This window comes from Oryctolagus cuniculus, chromosome 11 (genome assembly GCF_964237555.1).
Source record: "Oryctolagus cuniculus chromosome 11, mOryCun1.1, whole genome shotgun sequence".
NCBI lineage: Eukaryota > Metazoa > Chordata > Mammalia > Lagomorpha > Leporidae > Oryctolagus > Oryctolagus cuniculus.
Genome location: NC_091442.1, coordinates 14,274,289 through 14,290,848, shown reverse-complemented (window position 1 = coordinate 14,290,848; position 16,560 = coordinate 14,274,289). Strand labels below are relative to the sequence as shown.

The 16,560-nt window shown below is 46.0% G+C and overlaps 1 long non-coding RNA gene across 9 annotated transcripts in view; it reads right to left on the bottom strand.

Moving 5' to 3' along the window:
- Positions 1 to 16,551, bottom strand: part of LOC103352375 (uncharacterized) — a 30,649-nt gene extending 14,098 nt beyond the window's left edge. For 2 of the 9 annotated variants that reach the window (XR_011379868.1, XR_011379865.1), the window contains exons 1-4: positions 16,421 to 16,551; positions 12,870 to 13,050; positions 1,661 to 1,835; positions 200 to 339 (exon numbers count right to left, since the gene is read on the bottom strand). This is a non-coding gene — a long non-coding RNA (uncharacterized lncRNA). The other 7 variants (XR_011379866.1, XR_011379871.1, XR_001795724.3 and 4 more) reach the window with 7 other exon arrangements.
- Between the last annotated feature and the right edge of the window lie 9 nt (positions 16,552 to 16,560).

Genomic DNA, 16,560 nt, shown 5'->3' with positions numbered 1-16,560 from the left:
GCAGACTCTTCTTGTACATGGATTTCAAAACATTTTTATATGAAAATAAACTTATCTTTAATTCTATTTTCCCTGAACCTTCTCAGGCACCCTTGCATTATTTCTCCTCATCCTCACAGTAACTGCGAGGGGCAGACACTATGACTGTTGCATCACTGGATACTGAAAACAGAGACTGGCAGTATCTGAGGTTGCATACCTAGTCAGTGTTTGGAGCGAGGCTCAAACCCAGTTCTGTTTGACTTCAGAGCCTGTTGTGGGCTGGGTTTCCCAGGAATCAAACTCCCGAGATGGGGACTTGCATGCAGGAAGTTCATTGCCAAGTTCTGTCAATCATATCTGTGAAAGAGAAAAGTCGAACTACAGTGCAGCTCCAACAGAGGCCTCAACTGATGCCATGGAGCTAGAATGGCAAAGAACCTGGCCTTGAGATCCCCGATCAAACAGTCATTGGAGACAGAGTACAGAGTGTGAACTTGGGTCATTGAGCTGAGAATAAATGACTGCTATTTAATGCCACTAAAATTTAGGGTGGCCAGGGGCTGGCATTATGGCACAGTGGGCTAAGCTACCATCTATGACACTGGCATCTCATATGAGTACCAGCTCAAGTCCTGACTGCTCCGTGCCCCATTTAGCTCCTTGCTGATGGGCCTGGGAAAGTGGGGGAGATGGCCCAAGTGCCTGGGCCCCTGCCACTCATGTTGGAGACCTGGATGGAGTTCCTGGCTTCCACCTGGCTCAGCCTGGACGTGTAGCAGCCATTGGGAGACGGATGGAAGATCGCGCTCGCGCGCACTCTCTCTCTCTCTGTAATTCTGCTTTTCAAATAAAATAAAAATCTTAATTTTCACTATGTATGATTCTTCCCTTAAGAAGGGTCTTTAGAACTTATTCTCCTTCTACGTTTATAGAGAAAAAATGGACCAAGCATTTTTCTTAGTATCTGGGGCAGACTAAGCAGCCTTAATAAATATTTCCGTTTCTTCCACAAAGCAACAAAAAATGTCAGAGTCCCTAAACCATCAAGAAACAGGGATATAACACCTACACAGCCCCAGAGACGTGACATTCAAATGTCCACAGCATATGGCCATGAAGGTACTGGTCAAGGAAGAGCACCCTTGAAGGAGAACCAGACGTCATGGAAATCAGAGGGCAAGAACCTTCCTCCTATGAAGTCAGATGAACTCAACTGCCAGAGAAGGGTATCTGTCCAGTCCTGGACTTTGAATGACATGTATAGATCATCTATGTTGTAGCTAAGCACATGGCGCTCCCAGAATAAACGCCAGACTTATAGTCACGTACAGCCATGTAACTGAATTCTGTCCAATAAATAATCACATGCAGATTCTAGAACCTTCCCTAAGAGACAGCAGAGCTGCATCCAGGACTTCCACCTTTTCCCAGGGGTCCCCTCCCATGTGGGTGGCAGAGACCCCAGTATTCGAGCTACTATACCCTGCCTCCTCGGATGTGTGTTAGCAGGAAGCAACACCGTCTTAATGACTGCACAAATGCCTGCCCCTTGTTTTGGTTTATAAAACTATCTTGGTAAGGCAAAAGAGACAAAATCCAGCAAGGAAGGGCTGAATCCACATTCTGAAAATACTTTAAGAATCGAAGGGGCTTAAACAACAGGAGTTTATTCGCTTACAGTTCTGAAGGCTGGAAGTGCGAGAGCAGGGTGCCAGGACGGTCAGTTCTGATGAGGGCTCTCCTCCCGGCTTGTGTGTCCTCACATGGTGGGGAGAGAGATCAGCAGCATGCAACACAAATCTTCAAACCCATGCAAGGCAAGCAGTCACCACTGAACTCATGATAGAATTGAACTATTTAGACAAATATACAATAATCAAGTTATAAAAGACACGGAACAAAATCTACCACTTAAAACAGCAACAAAAATGCTAAAATACCCAGGGACTAATCTATGAAAAATGTGCCAGACCTTTATAAAGAAAGTTGTAACTCTACTGTGAGACAAATAGAGGTATATATCACCTTCCTGGATGGGAAAGACACAATACCCAAAAGGAATCAATTCTCCTAAAAAAAAAAAAAAAAAAAAAAAAAAAAAGAAAGAAAAGAAAGAAAGAAATTCTCCTAATGCAGACACATAAATTCAATGGAAGTCCAATAAAATGCCACAAGAATTGTTCAAAGGAGTTGATCAGCTGATTCTAAAATTCACAAAGGGAGGCGTTCAGCCTGGTGATTAAGACACTGGTTAGGATGCCTGCCGCTAAGACCAGCAGGTCAAGCTGCCACCTGCGAAGCTGGAATCCCATATGAGTGCTGGTCTGAGTTCTGGCTGCTCTGCTTCCAGTGCGGCTCCCTGCTAATGCACCTGTGAAGGCAATGAAGATGGCTCAAATGCTTGGGAATTAAAATTAAAATTCACATGGAAGAATAGTTATGCAAGTATAAAAAAGGATACTATTGAAAAAAATAGAGGAACAACTTGCCTTACCAGATATTAAAGCACGGAGTAGATTTTCAGTAATTAAAACAGAATAGTGGGGCCAGCACTGTGGCGCAGAGGGTTAACGCCCTGGCCTGAAGCACCGGCATCCCATATGGGTGCTGTTTCGAGACCTGGCTGCTCCACTTCCAATCTAGGTCTTTGCTATGGCCTGGGAAAGCAGTAGAAGATGTCCCAAGTCCTTGGGCCCTTGTACCCGCATGGGAGACCGGAAGAAGTTCCTGGCTCCTGGCTTCAGATCAGCACAGCTCCTGCCATTGTGGCCAATTGGGGAGTGAACCATTAGATGGAAGACCTCTCTCTCTCTCTCTCTCTCTCTCCCTCCCTCCCTCCCTCCCTCCCTCCCTTCCCCCACCCCCTTTCCTCTCTCTGTGTAATTCTGAATTTCAAATAAATAAATAAATCTTTAAAAAAAGAAAGAAACAGAATAGCTCTGGCACTAGAATTTACAAACCAATCAGTGAGAAAAGAATCCAGCAATGAATTTATAAAGATACACTGAAATGTTATTTCAAATAATGGGGAAATGATTAATTATTCCAGAAATGCTCCTGTGACAACTGGATATCCATTTGGGAAAACAAGCTAATTTGCTCATACCCCATACCATTTTCAAATATAAATCCCAGGTGGATGAAAGAACTAACTATAAAAGTCATAAAACTATCAGAAAAAAAAAAAAAAACAAGCAGGATACACTGATCATGTGGAGTGGAAAGCTTTCCTTAAACAAGACATAAGACAAAAGCCATCCAGGCAAAGACTGATTAAATTATTGCCTCAACACTTCAAGAGCCTTTTGGCAAAGCAAAGACAAGTGACACACTGTGGGGTAAGATTTACAAAAGATTTCTATCCAGTTCATCAAGAGAGAGTCAACTCAGAAAACAGGGAGGCGACATCTAGGTAGGGGAGAGGAGATACAAAGTGCATAGAAGTACATGGAAAGATGTGCAGCTCCGCTAGCCATTAGGGTCGTGCAAACTGGAAAGACAGTCAAGTACAACGTCAAACAGTTCAGTCCTTCCTTGTGCTGGGTGGGGGAGGGTGGCTGGGTGGCTGCTATTTGCTCCTTCAGGTTTGTTCTCTGCGCTTTCCCGCCTCCTCTGCACTCCGGGAGGCAGACAGGACAGGGTCCTTCCGTCGTCTGGTTGGGGTCAGCCCAGTAGGAGACACAGGGAAGAGGCTCAAGGCATTTACTCCCTCTTTTCCCTCCCTGCAAGGCTGACTTCACGCGTCCTCCTGCCCGGACCCGTGACTTCTCCTCCAGATTCTAACAGTGCTCTGCCCTTGCGCAGTATTGGCAGGGTTCCTCTGGAGAGCTTCTCTCCAGCTATTCCACTTCTCCGTACCCACCCCAGAGAATCGGCTGCACATAAGCACAAAGGGCAAGTATGAGGATATTTGCTACACCCTTGTCTGCAATAATACCAAACTGGAAATGACTTAAATGTCTTCAACTAGAGAAAGAGCTAAATAAATGATAGTACTTCCCATTTTACGGCATGCTCTGCCATGGCTGAAAACTCAAATGGATTTATTTGTATAATGTGGGAAGACCTCTAAGGCACATTTTTTTGCATGAAGAAAGCAAGATTCAGAGCCATAATAAATTATGCAGAAGTGATATCTCTTTCTATAGCTTTACGTATTCCATAGAAGTATGGGAAACTTCACGGCCGCTCCCTGTGGAGGCACAATACCCCACCTCCACCCCTCTGAAGTCACACGCGGCTATACGACTTGCTTTGCCCAGGCGAGTGTGAGACAGAGAGACGTGGGAGACCCCCCAACAGAGGCTTTGAGAGGCTCCACTGTTCTTTTCCCTCTGCCCTGAGATCAGTACATCCCAGCTGCCCTTTCAAGCTGTGTCCTGACATCACGGAAGCTGCCCTAGGACAAAAACATGAGATGATCAAGCCAGACGCTTTTGTGACTGTGAGACGCTGGGGTTCTGAGGATGTTTGTCACTGCAGCAGAACCTGACCTGCCATGACTAACTGGTGCACGCTGTTCGGCAACGGCAGTTACTCCCGTGGAGGGGAAGCGGCGCTGGGGGTTGGTGATCACCTTTTATCCTTAATATTTTCATTTTCTTACACTGAAAATATATTCCTACATCACTATGTAGTAAAAATACATTATTTAAAATGAATACAGCAGGTGCCTTCTTATTTAAAATTAAATGCTAAAAAATATCATTCTCAAAATACGCACACAAACACCCAATAAATTAATGGTTCTCTTTGCCCAGGTGGCACTCCAAAGGAGGAGACTGGAGGCGGAGAGCTCTGTGAACTTTACGAAGCAAGAGGAGGTACTGGCGCATGACAGTGTCTTGCCACTTTCTCTGCAGGTAGAAATCGGCAGAGCCTAGCCACACTGTGAAACTTATTTCTGGTTCAGCTATCATGAAATGGAAATGCAGATTCGGAATCTCTTCCTTCCCCCACACTGATGATGCCGACCTTTCCAAGGACCTTAGTTCTGTGAGAATCAAGGTGATTGTATGACCAGGACTGAATTCAGCGAGTCTAGAATTCTGATCTCCTGGACACAGCCTGCCCTTCTCAGGTGAGGTTAGCAAGAGCTGTAGGAGCTCTGTTTTGTTTGTTTTTCTTTTTCCCTCAGTTATTTGTCCTCGTGGAGAGGTGAACTGGTCCTCATCACAGGGACGCAGGAGCTCTGCTTCTAACCACAGCCACAGATCTCTCTGAGTCAGGGGCTCAGCCCTTTTCCCACTAAAATGAAAAGCCAACATTGGATGGGCTGAACATCAACGATCTCACGTGAACTGACATGTCATGGATTACCGTGCAACTTTAACTTCTCGTTCACCCCAAACATCAACCCTCTTATCTTTGTTATTTAGTTAGTTAGTTAGTTGTAAGGTACAGAGAGTGAGGGCTCCTACGTTTACTGGTTCACTCCTCCAAATGCCTGCAACAGCCAGGGCTAGGCCAGGCCACATCAAAGCCAGGAGCCCAGAACTTGGTCGAGGTCTCCCAGGTGGGTGGCAGGGATCCAAGTCCTCAAGCCTTTACCTGCTGTCTCTCAGAGTGTGCATTAGCAGGAAGCTGGGTTGGATGCAGAATCAGGACTCAAACCCAGTGACTCTGATATGGGCTGTGGGCATCCCAAGCAACAGCTTAATCACTGTGCCAAATGCCCACCCATGAACAAAACTCAAAGTGCCAGATTTTTTCTCTATAAAGTACAAGCAGCATGGGAAAGGCTGTAAGAACCAGAATTGGCTCAGCAGTTAAGACAGCACTTGGGGCACCTGCATCCCATATTGGAATGCCACAATTCAAGCCCCACTTCCACCTCTCATTCCAACTTCCTGCTAATGTATATTCTGGAAGGCAGCAGATGATGGCTCAAGTACCTGGGTGCCTGCCATCCATGTGGGAGACCTGGACTAAGTTCTGCCCTTGGTTTCAGCCTGCCCCAGCCTAGGCTGTTGCCGCCATTTGGGGACTGAACCAGCAAGTAGGAGACCTCTCCCTCTCTCTGTATAGCTGCCTCTACATTTCAAATAAATAATAAATAAATTTTTTAAAAAATAATGAAAGAAACAGAGTTCAGGCTACAGCTCTAGTAGCTTGGAGGTGGATTCAGCTCCAGGAATTCCAGAAAGCAATGTGGCCCAGCTGACACCTTGGTTTAAGCCTCGTGAGATTCTAAGCAAAGGATCCCAGTTGACTCACTCTGTACTCAGTCTTTCCATTTTTTCAATTTTTAATTTACTTTCTATTTATCTGAAGGGGGGATGGAGGGATGGGGGAGGGAGGGAGGGAAGGAGGGAAGGAGGGAGGGAGGAAGAAAGAGAGAAAGAGAGAGAGAGAGAGAGAGAGAGAGAGAGAGAATATCAATATCCCATTATTTGTTTCATTCCCCCAAATGCCTGCAATAGCCAGGGCTAGGTCAGGCTGAAGCCAGGAGAACATGGAACTCAATCTAAGACTTTTTTTAAAAAGATTTATTTATTTATTCAAAAGTCAGAATTATACAGAGAGAAAAGGAGAGGCAGAGAGAGAGCGAGAGAGATGTCTTCCATCTGTTGGTTCACTTCCCAGCCAGCCCCAGTGGCCAGAGCTGCTCTGATCTGAAGCCAAAAGTCAGGAGGTTCCTCCAGGTCCTCTACATGGGTGCAGGGACCCAAGGACTTGGGCCATCTTCCACTGCTTTCCCAGGCCATAACAGAGAGCTAGATTGGAAGTGGAGGACCCGAGACTCGAACCAGCACCTATATGGGATGCCAGCACTGCAGGCGGCAGCTTTACCCACTATGCCACAGCACTGGCCCCAATCCAGGACTCTTGTAGGTGGCAGGGATACATCACCAGCTGCCTCCCAGAGCATGCATTAATGGGAAGCTGGAACTGGAAGCAGAGACAGGACTCAAACCCAGGCACTCTGATGTGGGATACAAGCATTCCAAGCAGTGTCTTAATCACTAGGCCAACTGCCTGCCCCATGTACTTATTTTTCTTACCTACAGAACTATAAGGTCATAAATGGTCTAAGCCACCCAATTTTCAGTAACTTGTTGTTACAGTAACAATAATAAACTAATACAGTATAGGGTAATTGGTAGTGAGAATATAGGAAACTGAAGGAAGCAACAAAAATTTCATTAATCCTAGGAAACATAAAAGATGCCCAGTAAAGGAAAAAGCCACCATGGAATACATGGTGACAAAGTATACACACATTAAATATTGATCCCACCATTTCTCCAGTAACCAGGAAGGACACTGGTGTTGAGGATAACAGCCACCACGGCAAGCAGTGCGTTGGCAAAGCCTCAGATGCGGGCCCCTCTGGCCAGACGTCTGTGGGTTCACTGTGTTGGAGTCTTTGCCAAATCCTTGAGTGCTGCAGCTGCCTAGAAGTCTGCTGTGGCTGAACCAAGAAAGAAAGCATCTGCAGATTCTCGCAGAAATTATGATTCCACGGAAGATTTTGAGGAGTGCAAAGTGATGTAGTATGTCAAGAATTTCTTTGGTTTGAATTCTCTAGAAGTTTGTCACTGATCTATGTCCCTGAACTATGAAACATCAAATATGTGGACTAAGGAATAGTTTCTTTGTTAAATAAATAAATACTCTGGACCGTAAGTCTTTGATCATTAAAAACAATATTGATCCCACTAAAATTATAATCATTTTGAAAGGATGCATGTGGGAGGGGACAGAAAGCAGAAAGTGGGTATTTCCCCCAGGGGATTTGGAGGAGATGCTGTGTGGGTGCTTTGGAAAGAGATTTGGTCTTTCTTTCCCTTGTATGCTACTCAATAGGTATTCTCAAAAGTAAGAAAACAGGGACTGGCGCTGTGGTGTAGCGGGTAAAGCCACCACCTGCAGTGCCAGCATCCCATATGGGCGCCGGTTTGAGTCCTGGCTGCTCTACTTCCAATCCAGCTCTCTGCTATGGCCTGGGAAAGCAAGTCTTTGGGCCCCTGCACCTGTGTGGGAGTCCTGGCAGAAGCTCCTGGCTCCTGGCTTCAGATGGGTGCAGTCATCTGGGGAGTGAACCAGTGGATGGAAGACCTCTCTCTCTGCCTCTCTGTAATTCTGCCTTTCAAATAGATAAATAAATCTTTTTAAAAAAACAGTAAGAGAAGCAGAGAATTGCAAATTAAGCTTGTAATTCTGTGATAATTAGGAGGTGGTTGCTCAAACTAGGATATGGGGAGGGACTTCAAACACACATACAACTAGCCTTATGGAACTATCTTCCTCTACCAACCATGGGCTGATTTAGCCTTGATAAGAATGAAATCTATTTTAAAAGCAATTTATAGTGCTGGGGAACAAGTAATGTGTAAACAATTGGAGAAAATAATGTGGGATATGCGTGTAAAAGGTGAATCTTGGGAGAGAGAAACTTCCTAGTCCATAGGAGGAAGTCAATAAAAACTTCTTCAAAACTGAGAAGGACCTTTTTCAAAAAGTAGTTGTTTAGTCATGTTATTTAGAAATATGGAAGCAAACAGCAGAAGTAACAGCTAAATGAACTGAAAATAATGGTCCCTAGGGAGAAGTTTTCAAACGGATGACAGGATAGAGGATGCCTTTTTCCCATATTAAAAACAAAGTTGCCTGGCTTCCAAAACCATGTATGTGTGTTATCTTGATAAAAACAAGAATTTACTATATTTCATTATTCTAAGATGTCCTTGATTTTAGAAGATGTTACTTTAAAAGATGTTGTCCTAAAGATGTGGGTTGGAGAGAGGATGCTCCCACTCAAACCATGGCTTGCCATTAATGGTAAAAACACATTATGATTTCAGAGATGTTATGAGCATATGCACATCTGGGAATCTTTGAAATATGGTGATTTGTGTATTCAAAAGGCAGATTGAGAAGAGAGAGAAAGAGAGAAAGCACTTCCGTCTTCTGGGTCACTGCTCGGATGTCTGAAGTGGCCAGGACTGGGCTGGGCTGAAGCCAGGAGTCAGGAACTGCATCCAGGTTTCCCAAGTGGGTGGCAGGGTCATTGTCACTTACTGCCTCTCAGGATCTGCATTGCCAAGGAGGTGTTACTGGGAGCCGGAACTGGGATCAGAACATGGGACAGCGGCATCTCAACTCTTCTGCCAACCACCTGCCCCAATAATTTGTTAAAAGTAATAATTATTATTGATTCCAAGTAATCACCTGGCCTGCTGTACATAACGACAATAACTTCTGAGCCAGCTTGGCCTCACGGGCTTGGGGCTTGTTGTTGGCAAAAGCAGCAGGCTGCGTCGGTCCTTCAGCTGGAGCCTGACTTGCAGTGAGCCCCATTCAGACTTCCCCTGAAATTCCCAAGACATCACAGATCGTCGTCCTCACCGGCTGCAGGGACAGCGCTGGAATCTTGGGGATGATACTTACAGCTAGCAGTTTTCTAGAAGGGCAGACGTTTCCTTCCTAGATTTCATTCATTTGGTAAGTAAGCACTAAAAGCATCTCTACTTTCAAGGGACTTCCAGCCCAGCGGTGAGTCAAGCATCTATTGAGTGAAAACCCGGTGGTTAGCTTCCTAAACCTGTTGGCACTGGCTTTTTATTCTGCCGTAGACTGATGGACATCTCACTGCAGGGTGACTTCCAGCTTCTGCTCTTACATCTGAACAGCTTGGAAGTCATCACTTCATCCTCAGGACAGGAAAAAAATCTGGGCAATCTGGAAAATCATCAACTCTTCCTGGATTCTTTATAGAGTTGAGCTCACTGGGGAAGCTGCAGCCTTGAAAATGAGAGACAGGAGAATACATACACCTGATCACAGCTTACCGGGGCCAAGCGGCTGGGGACAGAATTCGCAGGAACTCTCTCACGGTGCCGCCGTCCCCAGGGAGGCAGAGCCCAGGTGCAGAGCGCCAGCCACAATCAGCAGTTCTGGAGGGTGGATGGGGACCACCCTGAGAGTTTAATTCCAGGGCCAGTTCTCGGGGAAGGGAACAGCTCGCACTTTCGTGAGTTTTACCTCCAGGAGTCCCACTTAGTGTCCCACTTCGGACAAGAGGAGGGGAAAAGGAACCCTTTGGAAATAAGCCCAGAGCACGCTGTGCTCTGTTCTCTAAGGAAGCTACATTACCAGAACCTTATCTGAGATAGGGGAGGGACAACTGGACAATTACAGCCTCCGTTAACTTCCCTGTCTCACATAGGGAAGGAAAAAATAGGCTATGAAATTCTTTCGAAGATTACAACTCAAGGACTCTGGCCCACTTAGAAAACAAACAAAAAATGGAGATTAAATCATGAAGCTATAGAAGACTTGCCCACACCAACCTTCATCATGACACCAACAGGGCTCCAGTTTCAAAGTAGTGATTTGGGGTGGGCATTCGGTGCCATGGTTAAGTTGCTGCTAGGGGCAACTTTATCCCGTATCTCAGTGCCTGGTTCAAGTCCTGACTCCTTTGCTTCTGATCCACTTTCTGCTAATGTACACCCAGGAGGCAGCAAATGATAGAGTGGTTAGGTCCCTAACACCCACATGGGAGACCCAGATGGAGTTCTGGGCCCCTGGCTATGCCTGGCCCAGCCTGGCTGAGGCAGCCATTTGAGAAGTGAACCAGCAGATGGAAGATCTATCTGTCTGTCTGTCTGTCTCTCTCTCTCTCTCTCTCTCTGTTACTCTCTCTATATATAACCCTGACTTTCAAATAAATAACTATTTTAAAAACAGAAGAAAAAGAAGAAATTGAAATAACAATTACTAAACTTTCAAGAAAGAAAATGAGACATCAAGATGATTTCACTTGTGACTTCACTTTGCAGTGAGTGATACCGATTAGCACAGTCTCGACCAGAAGGCAGAGGCAGAGCGAATGCTTTCAAGAGGCCAGCGTTATCCTATAACCAAAACCACACGCAGACATTACAAGAATGAAAACTACCGACCAGCTCCTCTCATGAATATAAATGTAAAAACTCTCAACATATTATTCCCAAATCAAATCCAACAATGTGTAAAATGCATTATAGATCATAACCAAGTGGGATTTATGCCATACTAAACTGGCTCAACATTTGAAAATCAATTAATGTGACAGGGTAAAGAAAAAAAAAATCATGTGATCAAGTCAACAAATGCAGAAAAAGAATGACAAAATCCAACACTGATTTATTTTAAAAATCCTCAGAAAACTAGAAATGTGGGACAGTGCATGTGTGCCAGTTCAAGTCCTGGCTGTTCCACTTCCAATCCAGCTCCCTCTAATGGCCTGAGAAGGCAGCAGATGATGATCCAAGTGCTTGGGCTCCTGCACCCACGTAGGAGATCCAGAGGAAGCTCTGGCTCCTGACTTCTGATCAGCCCAGCTCCGGCCATTGTGGCTATGTGGGAAGTGAAAAAGCAGATGGATGGGAGATCTCTCTCTCTAAATATATATACATATTTCTGCCCTTCAAATAAATCAACCTTTAATATTGTTCCTCTATTTAAAAAAAAGAAAAACTAGGAATGGACAGAGAATTTCCTAAACTTGATAGAGTATCTACAAAAACCCTACAACAAGTACCATACTTAATAGTGAGAAACGAGGACAAGGCAAGGATGTCCCCTCTCACCACTCCTATTTAACATCTTTTAACATCTTATTGTAAGTCCTAGCTAGTGTAATAAGAAAAGAAAGGAACAGGTAGATTGAGAAGGAAGAAGTAAAACCCCCTTTGCCCATAGAAGATATCATTGTGTATATAAAAAAATCCAAAGAACTGCCAAAACCCCCTGGAACTAATAAGTGATTAAGGCAAGGTTGCAAGATGCTTGGTTAATATACAATCAATTACTTTCCTATTTGCCAGCAATAAACATGTTGAATCTGAAGTTTAAAACACAATACCATTTGTATTAGCACATAAATAGGTATAAATCTAACAAAATATGCACAGGATCTATGTGAGGAAAGCTACAAAACTAACGAAAGAAGTTAAAGAAAATCTAAATAAATGGAGAGATTGTCCATGGTGTGGGTAGAAAGACTCATATTGTTACCAGTTCTTCCCAATTTGATCTATAAGTTTACCACTATCCCAATAAAGATCCCAACAAGTTATTTTGTGGATGCGGACAAACTGATTCTAAAATTTTAGGGAAAATCAGGGGCTGGCACTGTGGTGCAGTGGGTTATGAAATGTAGCATTCCATATCAGAGTGCAGGTTTGATTCCCAGCTGTTCCACTTCCAATCCAGATCCTGGCTAATTTACCTGAGCAGGCAGTAGAAGATGACCTAAGCACCTGGGCCCCTGCCACCTGTGTGGGAGACCCAGATCAAATTCCAGGCTCCTGGGTTTAGCCTAGCCTAGCCTGGCTGTTGTGGTCATTTGGGGAGTGAGCCAGGGTACAGATCTCTCTTTCTGTGTCTCCCCCGATGTCACTCTGCCTTTCAGATAAATAAAATAAATCTTAGAATAAAATAAAATACACTCAATAAAGTCTTTGAAAATACACCAAACAGGGGTTGGCACTGTGGTGCAGCGGCTTAAAGCCCCAGCCTACAGAGCTGGCATCCCATGTGGGTGTGGTTCAAGTTCGGGCTGCTCCACTTCTGATCCAGCTCTTTGCTATGACCTGAGAAAGCAGTGGAGGATAGCCCAAGTGCTTGGGCCCCTGTACCCACATGGCAGACCCAGAAGAAGCTCCTGGCTCACTCCTGGTTTCAGATCAGCTCAGCTCAGGCCATTGCAGCCATTTAGGGAGTGAACCAGTGGATGGAAGACCTCTCTCTCTCTCTCTCTCTCTCTGGCTCTACCTCTCTCTGTAACTTTGTCTTTCAAATAAATAAAATAAATCTTTAAAAATAAATAAAATTTTTTTTTAAAATACACTAAATAAAAAGCTTTAAAAAATACCCACAGACATTTCTTCTCTTACAATTCTGGAGGTTAGATGTCTGGATTCAGTATGTCAGCTGCAACTCTGGAGAGAATCCTGGTTTCTGGTGGTGGCTGTGGATCCCTGGTGGTCACTGGTTTATGGCTTCATCACCCTGGTCTCTGCCTCTGCTGTCATGTGGCATTCTCCATGTGTCTCTGTCAGCACGTGCCATTTTCTTCTGTGGGGATACCTATCATGTTAGAATAGGGCCCACTCCAGTAGCCTCAGCTTAACTTGATCACGTCTGCAAAGACTTTGTCCAAATAAAGTCACATTCACAGACATATAAGGAATAAGATTTCAATCTATCTTTTTGGAAGACATAGTTGATTCTTAGGAATAAATTAACAAGCTAGTACATTCATACAATAAGATATTACTCAGTGAGAGACACAAAGAAACTTCAAATCATATTGCTTAGTGAAAGAATTCCGCAGGAAAAGGCTACATACTATGTGATCCAACTCTAATGACATTCTGGAAAAGGCAAAATTACAGAGTGCAAAAGGTCAGTGGCTAGGGCCAGCGCTGTGGCGCAGCGGATTAAAGCCCTGGCCTGAAGCGCCGGCATCCCATATGGGCACCGGTTCTAGTCCCAGCTGCTCCACTTCCAATCCAGCTCACTGCTATGGCCTGGGAAAGCAGAAGATGGCCCAAGTTCTTGGGCCCCTGCACCCACGTGGGAAACCCGGAAGAAGCTCATGGCTCCTGGCTTTGGATCGATGCAGCTCCAGCCATTGCAGCCATCTGGGGAGTGAACTAGCAGGTGGAAGACCTCTCTCTCTGTAACTCTGTCATTCAAATAAATAAAATAAATCTTAAAAAAAAAAAAAAGGCCAGCAGCTGCCAAAGGTTTGGGGGTAAGCTAGGAAGTTCCTGGAAGACCAGGAGATTTTTTTTTTTTTTTGACAGGCAGAGTTAGACAGTGGGAGAGAGAGAAAGGGAGATTCTTTTTTTTTTTTTTAAAGATTTATTTATTTATTTGAAAGTCAGAGTTACACAGAGAGAGGAGAGGCAGAGAGAGAAAGTCTTCCATCCGATGGTTCACTCCCAGATGGCAACGGCCAGAGCTGCGCTGATCCAAAGCCAGGAGCCAGAAGCTGCTTCCAGGTCTCCCACGCAGGTGCAGAGTCTCAAGGACTTGGGCCATCCTCTACTGCTTTCCCAGGCCATAGCAGAGAGCTGGATCAAAAGTGGAGCAGCTGGGACTTGCTTCAGACCAGGGCATTAATTCACTGCGCCACAGCGCCAGCCCCCAGGACCAGGGGATTAGTAGGGTAGCAAACTCTTCTGTATACTTTAATGACAGCTACATCACATTGTGCATTGTCAAAACCCACAGAACTGTGTACAATACAAAACATGAACTCTACTGTAAATGGACTTTAAACATAATGTATTAATATTGGTATATCTATTCTAGCAAATACACTACACTAATACAATATCCTAATGATAAGGGAATCCTTATCCGAATGATAAGGGAAACTGTGAGCCTGGGTGTTTGTGGGGGGTGGTTGGTGTTGGGGGGAGAGGGAAATATTAAAATTCTCTGGTCAATTTTTCTGCAAACTTAATACTCTAAAAAGCCTATTAATTTTAGAAAATGCATTGCAGAATCGAAAGCTCAAGCATCATCTCTCCCAGGAAGTCTTGCCTGCTCTTCTGCCACACCCCCAAGATGGGTTAGGGGCCCTTCTCCCAAGCTTGAACAGGACCCTGCGCACATATGGTTGCGTATTCCACATCCTGTTTTATACCTCTTTGTATGACTGCCAGTTAATAGCCATAGCTCACTGACCTCTGTTCTAGAATGCAGAGGTGGCAAAAGGAGCTAGCTATGCAATCCGTTAGCAGGCACCCAGGGATGCCTGACAAAGGGCACTTCTGTGCTGCCGATGATGTAACCTGTGGTGGAATCACTATGAACCCTCTGACTCAGTAGGCTGTGTTCCGGGTGGGAGCATAAGACACAGTCACGTCACGTTACAGCTTACTGCTCCTGAGCAGTCTCTGGATCACTGGCCTTTGGTGTGCAAAGATCCCCACAGGCAAGTTTTTGCACTGGCAACTCTCTCTGGGATTCAACCCAGCGGTTCTGATTCAAGTCCACGCTGCTTACATTCTATACCAGGTTCCCAACTTCGTCAAAGTTAAAAGCCGGTAAGTGGTTCAGGCCGTGTGGGATAACCCAGGCGTTGCAGGCACAAAGGCCTATGCAGCGGTTACTGTAACTGAGGAAGGCACATTTGGGTGGCAGACTCAGATTTGCAGGGCACCCTGGCACTTTGGGAAGTCCGTGCCCAGTCTAGAGTAAGGCAGCCACTCCCCGGCTTCGGCCAAGTGTTGCCAGAGAAGGCAGCGATGGCCGGAAATCTCTGCTTTCGAAAACACTGCCAACTCAAACTGTTTAGAAATAGTCCCGCTGGGGGGTAAGGAGTCATCCAACGGGGTTAGGGTATTTACGATGGGTTATGTATGGGTAAGGGGAGCTTCTGGAAAACCTTGATTGTAACACTCAAGGAACTTACTATTGATAGTTTTCAAGGTCTGAGTGATCAGCAAAGGATTTAAGTAGGGACAGAACATGATTAGAATGGCATTAAACATTTTTTAAAAATATACTTGAGAAAGAGCACTCGCATTTACTGGTTCACTCCCCAAATGGCCAGACCAGCCCAGGCAGAAGCCAGGAATAGGAACTCAAACCATGTCTCCCAGGCGAATGGCAGGGATCCAACTGCTGGAGCCATCACCTGCCGTCTCCCAGGGTGGGACTTAGCAAGAAGCTGGAATCTGGGTGCCCCCCACCGTAACTGCTACACCTGCATTTTTAGATCAGTAGGCAGCTGATAGAGGCGGGGCTGGGCATGGTGTGGCGAATTAGATCTCTATCATTAACTAAATAAGGGTAAGGGAGAGATGACAGCAACGCGACCCAGGTACTTTTTTCTTCTGCCGCCAGACTCCCAGGGGAGCAGGGCCCCCTCTCTCCTGTGTATTGCTGTCTCTCCAGCACTAAGCGGAAAACCCGCTCCGCATCTGTCAGCATGAACAGGTGAGAGGCCAGAGAGGGTGAGGGGCCACGCGGCCCCGTGCGCCTCCCTGCAGCTTCCTCAATGAAGAAACCATGTGCACAGGTTTTTTTCAGAAGACCTTCACGTGGCCTCTTCAGGCTATGAGGGCAGGAGATAGTCCCTTAAGTACAGAAAGGCGGATAAACCGAAAACGGGGGGACGAGCAATTTCTGTCTTCCGAGGTCCAGTTATTCGCACAGCACGCAGCCAAAGGGTGTGTGCGCTGGGGCTCCGACCCCCGGGAGGACTACTTCCGGGGTGGCGTGGGAACCTGCACCCTGGGAATCGCTGTGCCTGGCCCTGCCCAGGCTCCAACCTAAGCAGCGCGGGCGCTCCCCCACCCGAGTCCTCCCTGTTCCCACACATCCCATCTCTGGACCTCCACCCCCATCTCCGCCCTCTCTCCTCCCGCCTCCTCTTCCCGTCCCCCCGCCCCACTTCCTTCCCCTTCGGCCGCCTCCTCCCTGCTACCTCTCCCGGCCCTGCGCCCGCCCCGGTCCGCTGCGGCCCTGCACTGGGCTCTTCTTCCTCCTCCCTGCCGTCAGCGCCCCTCTCGGGCGGCCAGGGCAACCCCGTGCCTCACTTGCCCAATGAGAAGACGGCGCAGGGAG